This window comes from Triturus cristatus, chromosome 3_1 (assembly GCF_964204655.1).
Source record: "Triturus cristatus chromosome 3_1, aTriCri1.1, whole genome shotgun sequence".
Classification (NCBI taxonomy): Eukaryota; Metazoa; Chordata; class Amphibia; order Caudata; family Salamandridae; genus Triturus; species Triturus cristatus.
The window spans coordinates 808,738,389-808,754,021 of record NC_140583.1 but is presented as its reverse complement, the minus strand read 5'-3'; the positions used below and the strand labels follow the sequence as shown (position 1 = coordinate 808,754,021).

General features: G+C 49.5%; 1 protein-coding gene across 5 annotated transcripts in view; it reads left to right on the top strand.

The window, feature by feature from the left end:
* Positions 1-15,633, top strand: part of HDAC4 (histone deacetylase 4) — a 1,546,655-nt gene that overhangs the window by 130,026 nt on the left and 1,400,996 nt on the right. The window lies entirely within an intron of this gene.

The window sequence follows — 15,633 nt, the reverse complement described above, 5'->3', positions numbered from 1 at the left end:
AATCGTGGTGCTGAGGAGCCAGGGGTATCAGCTCTCCTTGACACTGTGCTGAGGTAATCTCTGCCAGTCCACTCAAAAAAGCTGCTCTGGTCCTCCCGTTCTTATGCGGCCCTTAAGGCAGACGCACAGAAGTGAAAGCTGCAATAGCTTAGTGCTGTGCCGTCTCTGTGAGTTTGTTTATGAAGTGGAAGGGTCTTACTGGCTCCAGCCCCACAAGACCTCTGTCTCCCCTTAGGGGTCTACTGACCGCAATGAAGGCTGCAAAATCTAGATCGGAGACCCCTGAGAATGGTGACTCTTTATGACCCCATCATCTCTGCTGGTGTTTGCTACAGGGGCGTACAGTCCACATTGAAGAAGAAATGTTGCCCTTTTTAGGTCTCGCCTGGCATTGGAGCGCATGCGTTTCTTGCCTGCGAGAGCTATAGTAAACAAGTTACTTTTGAGAAGGGGACTCAAGCCCCGCCCCTCATTTCCATTGGGTAGCATCAGTGTTTATGGTAACCTCTGGCTTCCCATTGGAAAGGAGGATTTTTCGTTGCCTCCCTTTCGCTTTTTGCCGGACTGGCTCGCCTGATTCACGGCTGTGGTGAAGACTTTTCTTATCTGCTTGTTTATTTAACAAGCAGATCAGAATAGGCTTCATGACCGCTCTGAAGCAGGCACGGAGCTCAGAGGCGCACGGGGAGGACAAGGCAATGGCGAGCGCTTGTTTTAAGCACGGGCAGAGTAAGTGATCAGAAACTTTCACACAAGTACCGGTTTCCTGGTACACTTAAACGCTTCTGAGCTTTTAATTATGCAGGCGAAGCTCCCAGTTTTTGATTCTCTCGAAGTTTCTCGACTTCGAGTTTAACTGCGAATTATTATTTTTTTCGGCGCTCTTCAAGAACGTCAACACACCGCAAGTAATTTTGACCCTAATTAAATTCAGTCTAGATGCAAGTAAAATCGCCGCGATGGCCATTGTCTTAGGAGGCTGCTGGCGGGCCGGAGGCACAGGGGCGCAATATCATGCTTCCTGGGTTTGAGTCTGTCCCTTTCTTAATAGAAGTTTTTAATTCTCCCCGACCCTTTACACATACAAAAGACACCAACAGGTGCTGGGGCAGGAGCACACCTCGCCATAATGAAGCATGCCACCTAGCTTGCGAGAGGTGCTGTACCCTGCCTCCTGTATATTTATTGTATCTGTTCGGTGTGAGCCTTCGTACTTGAGCGGTGCTCTCAGTAGGTGGAGGGTTAAAGTGTCAGCCATGATGAAGTCATGCTCGACTGAAATCACAAAAAATCCTTTTGCTTCCAAAAGCCAAGTCAAGCTTCGGTAGCTGTGCTTAAAGCCGCCTTGTTTCAGCGAGATGATGGCACTTCACGGTTCTCCGAGCAAGGGGCGGGTCTAAAACCATTACTGTTCTATCATGGCGAGAGGCTGATTACTGGAAACATCTGCTTAGCCACGTGACGGAGAAGATCCGAGGGTTTATGGAGTGTGTGCGGCAGGCTTGAGAGTGTGGCTCGGTCGTTGCTCAGCTCTGGTCTGTGCGCGGGAACTGGAGTAGAATGAGGAGGCTCGTCTTGGCTCGAAGTGCGCCACTGCCGTCGGGCTCTCGGCCCTGGGCGTGTGCGATATACGGACAGGCTAGGCTAGAAGCGCGCTACTCACTGAAGTACTTATTCTTGGGTATGTGGGTTATTAGGAAAGGCGTTGACAAGTGGATGTGGCTTAACGGCCAGAGCGGCTGACTTTGGAGCTGGGAGAAGCACGTACGAGTCTCGGCATCCTCTCAATATACTGTGATTCTGGGCAAATCACTTAATCTCCCCGTGCCTACCAAAAAATGAATGTGGTTGTGTAACGTAATTGGTGCTCATGTAAAGCGTCCATACCTTCGGGTCGAGTTACCGCTATATTGCAACAAAAAAAGCCTCGAAGCTTGCTACCCCACCCACCCCACCCCACCCCAGGTGCTCAGCCATGAGTCCGCGGGGTGTGGGTTATCATGATAGGCTCGAAGCGTGCCACCACCCTCAGGAGCGCATCTCTGTCCACCGGTGAGTATGGGGTATCCGGACAGGCTCGAAGGTGCCAACCTCAAGGTTCGCCGTTCGCCCCGGGGATGTGTGAGATATCAGGACAGGCACGAGGTGTGCCATACCCATCAGGCCTGTGGCTTTGTGGGGTACCGAAGCACCGAAAACACAGCCTGGTCCTCCAGGCCAATTTTTGGGCACACGTAAGTGTGTGATGCCAGGACAGGCGTGAAGCGCCGCTTCCCCATCAGGCTTATGAAATTATATATTTATATAGCGCATGGCTACCCTGAGGCCTACCAGCGCTGTTGACAGAAAAGGCAGGTCTGCTGAATCAGTTAGAGCGATGTCTTAAAGAGGTGAGTTTTTAAAAGTTTACGGAAGGCCTGCAGATTTTTTTCCTTCCGTAAAGTAGCAGGAAGCGTATTCCAGAGTTTTGGTGCATTAGACGAAAAAGCCTCGTGTGCAGCTATCCTCTGCGCCGCCTTTGTTTCTGTTCCTCCGCGCCTTTGTTTCTGTTCCTCCGCGCCCACTTTGTTTCTGTTCCTAAGCTGGGCCCCGGTGATCCTAAGGAAATGCACGGTTAGCTGTAATGGAGCGTGTACAGCGCGTGGCATTAGGCGGACTGACCACCTGTGCAGCAAAGCAGGCACGAGCATCCTTTGGGCTATGCATGGACGTGCCGTTTAAAAGATGAACTGCAGTCTTTATTGCTGACCTCCTGTGTGTGAGGCACTGTACTGGCCTGGCCTGCCCGGTCAAGCACCGGGCACCACAGCTTAGACTAACATATTTTGAATAAAACCTGCATCACCGCAAGGCTTCAATTAGTCGCACATATTATCAGCTGTGTTCAGCTAACAGCGTGATCTCCTAATTACAAATAATTTTCCTAGTTCAGTGGTTGGCACTTCCTTCTGGAGATTCTTTCATAATGCACATGTGGCTAAAATCCATACATGCCGACATACCCGATTCAGGTGGGAGACACCGGGTTTTCAAAGCACAAAAGGGCTTTATTTTGGTGGCTCTTTGGGGCCCTCCTGGTAATCAGAGTATAATTACCACTGTTGATTTGCATATGACTTATGCCATGCTGTGTTTTTTCATGTGAATTTGCTTTCACAAAAAGTATTTCACCAAAACCAGTGTGCAAGGAGTTAGTTATACAGTATAGGTAAACTCATACAGTAGACACCTCATGACTATTAGATTTCTTTCCCTTGTTACACGCGACCTGAAAGGTAGTAAACAGTGTTTTCATCATGCCAAGTTTGCTGTACTGTGGTAAAAAAACAAAACAAAACGAACGTCCCCTTTGCACTGTAGTCACAAATGTGTTAATACAGGTTTATTAATAAGGTTCTGTAGTAGGGGATCTCTGTGTATAGTCATAATCTAGTGAATAGTCCCGCCCATGTGCGTGGACCCCGGAGCAATAAAAAATAATCTCTAAAAGGTGACAAATCATGCAGACCTGCATACACCTTTAAGAGAGAATTTAATTTAAAGACAGATAATGCAGCCTATACCCACAGGCTACACTGTCCAGTACTTCAACTAGAATTCCACCAACATCCACAAACAGCACTGCCTGTCTAGTTTTTCTCCCCATAGGAAAAAACCCTGCCTCTACCAGCAAAAGCCTCTGGAATGATAGAGAGGAAGGAGTGGACAGACAAGCCCCATAGGCTGCCATTATGTGGCTTAAAACAGGATACTGTGCCTTTAAGAAAACTTTGCAGGTTTCCAGAACTTTCCCCAGTATCCCAGAATGCCCAGCAGGTCCCATTTACTTTCAGTTCTTTTTTCCGGCTCCTGCTAGCAGGACCCTGGAGCATTGAGCTCTCCCCTTTTCAAGGGTTTTTTGGAGATTTTGTCAATTTTTGTCACTTTTTCAAGTGCTTAGTAGCTGGTACTGTCAACATGCCTGGCTTGTTCGACAAGTGCCCGGAATGTGGTAGAAAGAAGGCTAAAACTGACCCACACGAGGTGTGTATAGGTTGCCTTCCCCAGTCCCACGTGCCTGAAAACTGTACCATCTGCCACTCGTTCTCAGCCAGGACCCTGAGGGACAGGATGAAAATCAGGCTTCAAGTTCTGGAGGAGAGAAGACTGAAGGCACCAGGTGGGTCTGGAGGGGCTGATTTTCCCCATACTGAGGCCTCTGGGGGGCTCCCCAGGGGCAGGAAGACCAGTAAGCGCTCCCACTCCCCATCGAGGGCGTCGACGGCAACGTCTAGGAGGATGACCACCGTCTGTTCGCCGTCTCCCCAGGGCTCTGGAGAGAAGCGACGTCGACGATCGACATCGAGGGACCTGAATAGGCCGCCGTCGACTATATCGGCATCGTCGGCGACGACTCCGTCTTCGGCGCCGTCCAGCAGTCGGCATCGAGATCGGACCCGGCGTCGGCGCTCGCCGTCGAGGGGAGATCGCCGTTCGCCGTCGATGAAGAGGAGACGGTCGACGTCGCCGCCGAAGAGGAGATCGACGTCGAGACGCTCGAGGTCGAGGAGATCGCCGTCGCGGCACCGGTCGCCGTCGCGGCACCGGTCGCCGTCGAGGCACCGGTCGCCGTCGAGGCACAGGTCGCCGTCGAGGCACAGGTCGCCGTCGAGGCACAGGTCGCCGTCGAGGCACAGGTCGCCGTCGAGGCGAAGATCGACGTCGAGGCGAAGGTCGACGTCGAGGAATAGAGTCACCGGAATCGGTGTACTCTGTGGTGTATACGCCCCCTCGGATGCCTCTGTCACCGCCTCCTCTCCCACCTCCTCCAACTCCTCCACCACCGCCACCACCGCCTCCACAGCCGCGGACACTGCCTTCGCCGCCCCCACCTCGGTCGCTGCCACGCACTCCGGTGGGACCGCCGCCGGTTCCCCCGCGGTCGGTTTCCCTTCCGAGGTACCCGACTCCGCCGCAGGGGGCCACGACGCCCGCGGTCGCCGGGACCGGCTAGACCGGCGGACAGGCCGAAGCCGAAGAGGTCGCGCTCCCGCTCTCACAGGAGGAGAAGGTCACGGAGCCGTGGACGGTCATCGTCGGACTCCGGACGACGCCGTAGGAGGCACAGGTCCAGGTCACACACGCGCTCCTCGACCAGAGACTTTTCCCCGACGCTGTCGGACTCACCGGGGACTAGGGTGTCGCCGGTGGACGATTTGGTCTCTTTCCAAGAGGTGCTGTTGAGAGGGGCAGCAAAGTTGGGTATCACGGTGACGGTTCCAACACCCACGACGTCCGTGATATTCGAGACACTTCATAAGAAACATCTGTCTCGCCCTCTACTGCCTCTTGTACCAGGACTGGTGGGACCCGCGTTGGAGCTGTTCCTCACTCCCGCGATGACGAAGGCCGCCCCCTCCAGGCTCATGAAAAAGTATAGGGCCCCGGAGTCGGACCCTACCTTTTTGAGAGTGGACCAGAAGCCGGATTAGTTCATCGTGACGGCGGCGAGGAAACAACATGCGACCGCGCCTTCGTCGACGGTCCCGCCTGACAAGGAAAGCCGCTGGCTGGACTCTGCGGGCAGGAAGGTGTGTGGGACCGCCGCCACTACCATGAAGGCGGCGAGTGCAGGGGCTTTGTTGGGCCGTTACGACCGGGCCCTGTGGGAGTCCCTGCAGCAGTATGCGGACCTACTGCCCCGGGACAAGAAGGAGGACTTCTTGGAGACAGTGCGCGAAGGCATGCTGGTTTCTAACCAGGTGATCGGCGCAGCGGCGGATGTATCCTTGCTGGCCGCCCACGCTTACTGCCATGGCGTTCACCAGAGGCGGCATTCGTGGCTGCGCCTGACGTCCCTCAAGCCAGAGGCGCAGCAAAGAGTGGCCAACCTGCCCTTCTCGGGGGAAACCCTGTTCGGGAAACATGCGGACGATGAGATGGCCCGCATGAAGGCGGAGGCGGAAACCCTGACGGCCGTTGGGTTTGAGAAGGCCGAGAAGAAGAAGCGCCCGTTCCAGAGGCGGTTCGGGTCTTCGGGCAGAGGGCGTGGGCAGGGTTCGGGACAGCAGCAGCAGCAACAACAGCAGCAGTTCCGCAAGCCCTTCCAGAAGCGCCAGAGGGGTAGAGGAGGCCAGCAGGCTACTACCACTACCAAGGGCCTGGCCGGGTCTCGGCCCTGAGCGGCTACTTCCCCCTCAACCGTTACCCACTCCAGTGGGGGAAGCATTCAATTTTTTCCGGCAGAGTGGAGAAATATTACTCAGGACAAGTGGGTGCTGAATATTGTTTGCAATGGATACAGTCTTTGGTTTATCAGCCCGCCTCCAGCGATTCCGCCGGTCAGCTCTCGATTCCAGCTGAGAGAGCTCCAGGCGGAGGCAGACATCTTGTTGAGAAAAAAGGCGGTAGAAGAGGTACCTCTGTCTCAAAGGGGAAGAGGTCTGTACTCTCGGTTCCTCCTCGTTCGCAAGAAGGACAAGAACGAGTTCAGGCCCATTCTGGATTTGCGACAGGCAAACAAATGGATTCGCAGAGAGAAGTTCCGCATGCTACCGTTGCACCAGATTTACCCTCAGCTGCAACGGGGAGACTGGCTCTGTGCCATAGATCTACAGGATGCGTACTTCCATGTGCCCATAGCGAGGAAGCACAGGAAGTTCCTGCGATTCCAACACGGCGCCAATCACTATCAATACACAGTACTGCCATTCGGGCTAAAGTCTGCTCCCAGGACCTTCTCGAAGTGTATGGCGGTGGTGGCGGCACACCTGCGGAGGAACAAGGTGTTTGTCTACCCGTATCTGGACGATTGGCTGATCAAGGCTTCATCCTTCTCGGAAGCACAAGATCACTTCCGATGGACGTGCGCTCTCTTACACAAGCTGGGGTTACACGTCAACATGTCCAAATCGGTCACGACCCCGGTCCAGTGCATACAGTACCTGGGGGCCTCCATCGATACGCGGTCAGCAAGCGTGTCTCCTTCGGAGGAGAGACGGTTATCACTCCTTCGGAAGGCTCAGGACCTCAGGACTGCTCCATCGACGACAGTGAGGAAGGTGTCTTCTCTACTGGGATCGATGGCCTCCTGTATCTTCCTCACTCCTCACGCACGGCTACACATGAGGCCACTGCAGGAGTGCTTGGAGGATCAGTGGGATCAGAGGACAGGCTCTTGGGACGACAAGATACGACTGTCGCTGCATGCTCTTCAATCTCTGGTGGTGTTCGGCGGAAAACCTCCTCAAGGGGGTTCCCTTCCACAAGGACATTCCCACGACGAGTGTAGTGACGGATGCTTCTCTTCAGGGCTGGGGAGCGCATTCCGGGGACTTGCAGATTCAAGGAAAGTGGTCTCCTCTGGAATCGACGTACCACATAAATTTCCTGGAACTCAGATCTGTCTTCCTGGCACTGAAGGCCTTCCTTCCGTCCTTCCAGACCAACTCGCTGCTGATACAGACGGACAATACAACCACGATGTATTACCTCAACAAGCAGGGGGGGTCGAGATCGCGCACTCTGTCACAGGAGGCGCAGGCGATCTGGCGCTGGCTGCTGGCCCGAGGACTGACTATTACGGCCACGCATCTGCCAGGGGTGCAGAATGCTCAGGCGGACGCCTTGAGCAGGCTGATTCAGGAAAACCACGAATGGGTCATAAACGACGAAGTACTAGGAGAAGTCTTCGCAAGGTGGGGGACTCCAGACGTAGATCTGTTCGCCACCGCCGAAAACAGCAAATGCCGAGACTTCGCATCCAGGTACTACCAGCGGGGGACGCTGGGGAATGCGCTATGGATCGATTGGTCGAACAGCTTTCTGTACGCTTTTCCACCCATTCCCCTGATTCCGGCGGTACTCATCAAGCTGTCCCAGTCCAGGGCGCGGATGATCCTGATCACCCCGGAGTGGCCCAGGCAGTGGTGGATCACGGACCTTCTTCACCGGTCTCTCCTTCCTCACATGCGGTTGCCGTGCAGACCGGACCTTCTCACGAAGTTCGGGGGGCGGATGGTGCATCCCAACCTCTCGTCTTTGAGTTTGGCGGCATGGCTCCTGAAATAGTGCAATATGGCCATCTGAATCTACCAGATGATTGTATGGACATTCTGAAGGAGTCTAAGCGACCTTCCACTAGGACATCCTATGCTTACAAGTGGAAGAGGTTCTGTATCTGGTGTAAGTCCAAGAACTTTGATCCGACAACATGTAAGGAAGATGTCATCCTTCCATACCTTTTACAACTGGCGCAGTCTGGCCTTAATTTCCATTCCATTAAGGTTCATCTGGCTGCTTTGACTGCTTACAGGAAATGCCCTTCACAGACTTCCTTCTTTCAGATCCCTGTGGTCAAGGATTTTTTGGAAGGCTTGATGAAAGTGTTTCCTCCCGTCAGACTTCCCTCGCCTTCCTGGGACTTGAACGTGGTGCTGTCCAGACTGATGAAGGAGCCTTTTGAACCCATTCACAAGGCTTCATTGCAGCACCTATCCTGGAAGGCGGAGTTCCTAGTGGCCATCACATCGGCCCGTAGGGTGAGTGAACTTCAGGCATTATGTTGTCAAGAACCTTATACTGTATTTCATGCTGCTAAGGTTGTGATGCGTACTCACCCTAAATTTCTTCCTAAGGTTATCTCTGATTTTCATGTCAACCAGACTATAACTTTACCTACGTTCTTTCAGAATCCCTCTTCGCCAGCGGAAAGGTCTCTCCATTCCCTGGATGTTCGGAGGGTGTTGAAATTTTATCTGCATAAGACCAAGGATATTCGTAGGTCTGACCAATTGTTTGTTAATTATGGCTCAGTCAGGACTGGTCTTGCGACCTCTAAGCAGTCCATTTCTCGGTGGATTGTGTCCTGCATACAATTGTGTTATCAAAAGGTTAATAAGACCTTAGGGGGTAAACCTAAGGCTCATTCCACCAGGGGCAAAGCTGCCACGACGGCTTTGCTGCGTAATGTTCCGATTGCGGAAATCTGCAAGGCGGCCACTTGGAAGTCGGTCCATACCTTTGCTGCGCATTAATGTCTGGACACGGATGCCAGGGCAGATGCTCAGGTTGGGCAGGCTTCGCTGCGAAATCTGTTCGCACAGTAGTGGTAGTGTCTTGTGGGTTCTCCACCGCTTTTGTTGTGTGGGGATGGGCTTGCCATTCTATTCACTAGATTATGACTATACACAGAGATCCCCTACTACAGAAGGAGTAGTTTCTTTTCTGTAACTCCAGTTCTGTAGTAGGGGTATCTCTGTTATAGTCATAAGCGCCCGCCCTCCTCCCCGGTGGAGGGATACTTATTCATTTGTAGAATGCTACAGGTCTGGCGTGCTACGCCTTCAAAAAGAACTGAAAGTAAATGGGACCTGCTGGGCATTCTGGGATACTGGGGAAAGTTCTGGAAACCTGGAAAGTTTTCTTAAAGGCACAGTATCCTGTTTTAAGCCACATAATGGCAGCCTATGGGGCTTGTCTGTCCACTCCTTCCTCTCTATCATTCCATAGGCTTTTGCTGGTAGAGGCAGGGTTTTTTCCTATGGGGAGAAAAACTAGACAGGCAGTGCTGTTTGTGGATGTTGGTGGAATTCTAGTTGAAGTACTGGACAGTGTAGCCTGTGGGTATAGGCTGCATTATCTGTCTTTAAATTAAATTCTCTCTTTAAGGTGTATGCAGGTCTGCATGATTTGTCACCTTTTAGAGATTATTTTTTATTGCTCCGGGGTCCACGCACATGGGCGGGACTATTCACTAGATTATGACTACAACAGAGATACCCCTACTACAGAACTGGAGTTACAGAAAAGAAACTACTCCTTACTCTAAAGTGTTATTGGGCCACATTTATTTTATGCCACAGCAGTGAAAATAAATATGGCCCAAAATGTACAACAATTCTATTAAACATGCATACATCCACATAGTTATTACTACAGTGCAAATGTCACATTGACATTATTATTGTACAAATTTAAACTCTTGCACCCTGTGGTTTTGGTTAAATATCTTTTGTTAAACCAAGTACAAAAATTCCATGGCATAAACCATATATGCAGATACGCAGAGTGTAATAAACTACTGATTCACAGTGTTGTGGGAGGGATAAGCTTTATGACTAGCTGAAGGTTCAGTTGCTACATTTGGAACGCAGTTACTCATGTATGACGTGGAAGCCCCCCAAACTAGTTTGCACAGGCGTTCTAATCTGTGACCTACAGATTACACAAACACATTTATGGAAAAGTACAGAATTTGATAGTGGTCCTCCATAGGGGGCCGTAACCATAGTAACTGAGAACCAAGAGGAAAGGAAAAGAGAACCAGCTTAAATCTAAGTGAACTGGGGCACAGAGAATGAAAGAGACAGGGTGAGAAAGTGGAAGGTGGGTTTAGGGTAGTGGCTATTAGCTTGTGCTACATTGTTTTGTGGTTATTCGTGTGTGCTACAATGTATAGGAAAACTGGTAGGTGAGACGCATAGTCGTTATCATTGGGTGCTGCACGAAGCAGTAAAAGGGTGGCAGTTGTTACACAGGGAGCATGAAGCAGGAAAGGGAGGTACTTATTGGCACGCAATGGGTGATGCAGTAGAACAGAGGTGGTGGTTTTGGCAATCCTGTACGGTACAGCAAAGGAGTGGTGATTATTGGTAGGCAATGAATGCATCGTCTGGCAGAATGGTGGTGAATATCACCAGGCACTTTATTGAACACAGAAAAAGGGGTCGTTATTGGCAGGTGCTACATAGAGGATAGAAAGGAGAAAGAACGGCAATGACTATGTGAAGCATGGAACAGTAAAAGGCTGCTTGTTGCCAGCAAGAACCGCGAAGTATGGTGGAGATTCTGGTAAGGGCTGGTAAAAGTATGGTCCTTTTTGGCGCCTGTTACATCGTGTTGTAGAACAGTGGTGGTTGGCTCGCACAGTAGGGAGCAGTAAGCGTGTGGTTCTTATTGGCATGCCCTGCAGTGGGGAGCATTAGAAGGGTGCTGGTTGTTGGCTGGTCTTGCTTGGAGAAGTAAAGAAGCATTAAAAATGCAATAGGTCTCGCCTTTCATTAAGTTAAAGCCATTTGCTTTGCTATACAATACCATTAGCAAAGCAAATGGCTTTAACTTAATCAAAGGCGAGACCTATTGCATTTTCAATGCTTGTGTATACTTTCAGTTCGGTAGAGAAAAGCTTTCCACAAGCTGTTCTTTTGCACACGCTGATGGGCCTGAGGGAGCCCCCCCGCCCTTGGTTGGGGAGTCCTGGGGGCCCCCCTTGGTTGGGGAGGCCTGGGGGCCCTCCAGCATCGTGGGATCTGAGAGACCCTGTGTAACCCTTCTGTTTGATTGAGGAGGAGGATGTTTTCGCAGTGGATACCGTGGCACATGGGCAAAACTTAAGACATATAATTTGTTATATACACCACTAAATACCACTTTTCTGTCATTTCTAAGCACTGCATTGTGTACTGTTAGTATTCCCAAAATGTGCTTTTATTTTCCCATTACTTGCTGAACTGCAGACTCACTTTTAGATTGAGCCTAGGAAGCGCATGCGTTGCCTCTTCGAGACATGCTGTGTCCACTCTGTGGGCTTACAACCTGCCCATTGCCTTTTTCTTCATCCCTTCGATTGTCCTTGAAACATATTTGCATGCTATTGGTTAATCCTTCCTCCTTTTTGTTTTTTATTTATTCCCACAGAGCACTGCCTAACTACTGGTAATGTTCCACTTCAGTGCTTATTTGTTAGTGCCTGGTACTATTTTTTTTAAATTCCTTTCTTACTCGTCTTTGTCATGGCAGCTTAAAGGCGTTCAGTCGCTACTGCACCCCCTTATCCCCGCAGTACTCACTCGAGGCTTCCTCTGTAAATTGGTCTGTAATTATTGTTCTTCTCTGTCCTCACATTGAGTATTTCTAAAAAGTCAGCGTAGATTGCGATGAGTGTGCCTGACGTGTTGTTTCCTATTACAGAACTAGTGTTGACTGCTCTGGTACCCGGAGGCCGCATTTTCAAAAAACAAGAAGGAAGGATCACCGAGGTTCTCCCCGGCACAGCGGGAGCGCAGCTACTATAAAATTCACTGCTTGCTGCAAACTCGCCTCATAATGCTTTGTTGGGCCTTGCATTTAAAATGTATTTTCGTCCATATCTCCGCCTGGGGTGGTCCCAGTAGGACGAGACCACCCCTAAATTGGGTAATGATGATGCAGTCTCTTCATCACGCCTTTCCTTTTTTTTTTTATTTGGCTGGTTTTTCTTTTGGCCATGCTTTATATGTATAGATAACACCAACTGGTCACAAAGGCCATTTGTCACTGCCTAAAAAGAGTAGAAAGTGTTTATCAGTAAGTCCTGTTTTCTGATGAGACAGTGGCTTCTGCACATTGAAAGTGCACAGGATTGATGTACCACTGCAGTGGCCTGTCCCGGCTTGTGCTCCTCAAATGGTTACGAGTCACAAGTAGCTACCTTCTTGTCATTTTGATGAGCAAATTTCTTGACCACGCCTACAACATAAGTTGGACACGTTTTCTTTCCTACAAAGCAAACCATGAAATCAGGTTCAACTTTAGGAAGGAAAGGTTTGCTCAGTTTAAAATCTTTTGCATGCTTCCCAAACGCAGAGTTGGGCAGAAATGAACCCTTCCTTGGGCTTGGGGAGCTTTACCTGTAGCTGATTGCTTCGCAGTTATTCCTGGAGTGACCTGTCAATACTTCGGTGCCCGATGACTTTTCTCCTTTTATGAAGAACCTCTCTGGTGCCAGTTTGACATGGTATTTGTATCTTTTCCATTTTCAAGACATTTGGTGATCTTAAGGAGTGTTCAATGTTGCTGTCTTACTGGGGAAGTTTGCAGCAATGGGACTCTTAAAATCCACTCTATGTAAGCAAACAACACTGACAACACAAATATAAATATATAAGCACAACTAACTCAAAATACACGAAAACCTCCTACCTCTGTAAGTACTATACACAATACTGCGGTTTTTGCTGGTGTTAAATTAGTCCTCAACTATGCTATGGTTCGGCCCATGCAGCTCCTGCGCCAGCGCCTGGATACCCACCCGGGTGAGTTGTGCACCGTACAAATACACATAACATAGCATGATTTTCTTCCATGTTTATCATTCTCCCCTGGTCTGTACCTGAGGAGGTGCTAAAGTGATTTGAAGTCGGGTAGGACACTGCTCTATTTGGAATACTTTGTTGGTAGAGTGCTAGTTCATTGTGTAGCCTGCATGGTATTTAGGTGACATGCCAGATGATCAGAGTTGTGTTTTATTGTGTTATGTTGCTGTGCAGCGCTATGTTGTGGAGTCCGAAACCGGGGAGAGAGAGAGGACATTTAAGCTTATGATGTGTTGATGAGTTTGGCTGGCAGGGTGAAGGAAAGCAGTGGCCTACCTAGGGAGTGCTTTAATATTCTATGTGCTTGGCTGAGGCTGTTCTTACAGTGTACCTGTTCTTCTCAGTTGAACATTGCCACAATATCCGTCTTAGCTTTTGATTTATCTTTTACAGAATTCAGTGGCACTTTGACCTGAGAGGAGAATTCCTGGGCTTGTGAAGGGTGGCATGATGGGACAGAACTTGCCTCCCCCTTCAAAGACAGTTTGAAAGGATGCAGCAGTCTGCCAAGACTTTTCACTCTGTAACTTAGTAGTAAAAATGGTGCTGTGTCTTGGCCCTTGCGTTAGTTTTCGCCCTGGCCCTGCCCACATCCCCCTCCGCCCCCCATCATCCTTCCTTCCTTCCCTCCCTTCATCATCCTTCCCTCCCCCCCTCCCCGCCATCCATTCCTGGGAGCACATCTCTTCATCTGGTGCTGTACGGAAGCATCTGGGTGTGCTTCCTGATATAAGTACTGTTTACCGAGCATGGAGCTTGTAAACCTTTAATTCACGTGCTTTTCCTGGCTTGCTCTTTAAGCCTGAAAACAATATGTATCCCGTGAAGTGCGGAACTAGTTGTCTTTTGAGCGGAGCTACATTCTGAAAAGGGAGTCTTTTTCTTCTTACGAAGTGCGTAATTGGGCTTATTCCCCATGGAAACGCCAGCTGACAGACGCATTTGTGTGACTTACCGCTTTAAAGACAGAAATACTCTTTTCCTTTGATAATTGACTTTTGCCAACTTCATTCTTGTGTGCTGGAATCTTCTGGCTCCTGCAGCTTGATGCGTCATGAACCGTTTTGGATTCTCCCCACCTCTCCACCCCAAACAGAGCCAGCAAATCTGTGCCTGCCAAACATGCAACGTCAGCAGAAGTGCTGGGAGATGGCCCTTTGCTGCCAAATAGCTCTCTGATGAGGCCTGGCCGCAATATATCTTGCTCTGAAGGTATGGATCTTTTCAGGGTTCTAGGAAAGCTTTCCAAGGGGCATGGCCTATGTTATCAAGCACAAGTAAAATCCTATGCTCCCCTTAGTACCACCAAACCAGTATTTTAGTGCCTTTCTTTGATCTTTCATAAAAGACATATAACACTGTAACAGACATACACCTAAAATAAGCCAAACCTATTGGCTTTGCCGGCACTTGGTCACAATATCAGCTAAATGATTTTGTTGTGAATAATTAGAATTATTATTATTATTATTTTTTTGAGTGATTTGAATATTAGAAGGTGAGTGGGAGGTCGGTAGTCTTTGAAGTTTCTCACGGACTCCTGTTCTTCCAGACTCCCCACTCTCCCCTATAGTTTCACTGTTAGATATATTTTCCCCTTTTCTCCCCACATCTTTCTGATTCCCTTAATTTGCACATCTCACACCTCATCTCTTTCCTCTTCATCTCCCTCTTTTCACTTTCTCCTGCATGAACGTCCTAGGGCCTCCTTTGCTTCACCACCCCTACATATACACAACTCACTCACCTATACGCAATGCATTTTCTTTTAGTTTCGCACTGTCGTTCTTTCATAAGCCGTGTAACTCCTTCACACACGTTCACATAAAATCAGTTGAAATTGGTCCACATGACCATTGCCCTGTGGAAACTGCAGAGAAGCCAACAATTGAATGACCATGTATTCTGAACCCCTTTGTGACCCACCGACAGGCACTGTGATGAACTCTCACTGACTTCAACCTCACCGTCAGAGTTGTCAATTGGGGCACTTTTATAAATACCCACCGACAATCTATTTTTACATAGACAACAAGAGACCTCTTTGTTCACATTAAGTATTATATAAAATTAATATAGTGCACACAAAAAACTACAAAAAAACACAACCTCATTGAAAAAAAACACTGTTAGGGAATGCAAGATTAACAAAAACTTCAGCACTGGCATTGGCTACCGTAACAGTTTTTACAGTACTTGTTTACCCGATCTGCGCTTTTTGCCTGTAAAGTTAAAGACCTCATTATAGGGCCCAACAGGGACCAGTTTCAATGACCGTTTTTAATTACTGCCAGATCTGAGACCCGAAAGGAGATTGGCCCACTTAAAGCCCTGGATCTCGGTCTCCTTCCCTGCGGTGTGTCAGTGCTCCATGCCAGCTCCCAAGACCTTTTTAGTGGTTAAGACAGGGCAGATCCTTCCTCATCTTAGAGTACACTGTTCGAAGCAGAAATTCTGGTGGATCGTGTATGGGGACTTTCAGCAAAAATTGAATCTGCAATGAAATACTGTCGGCCAAAAG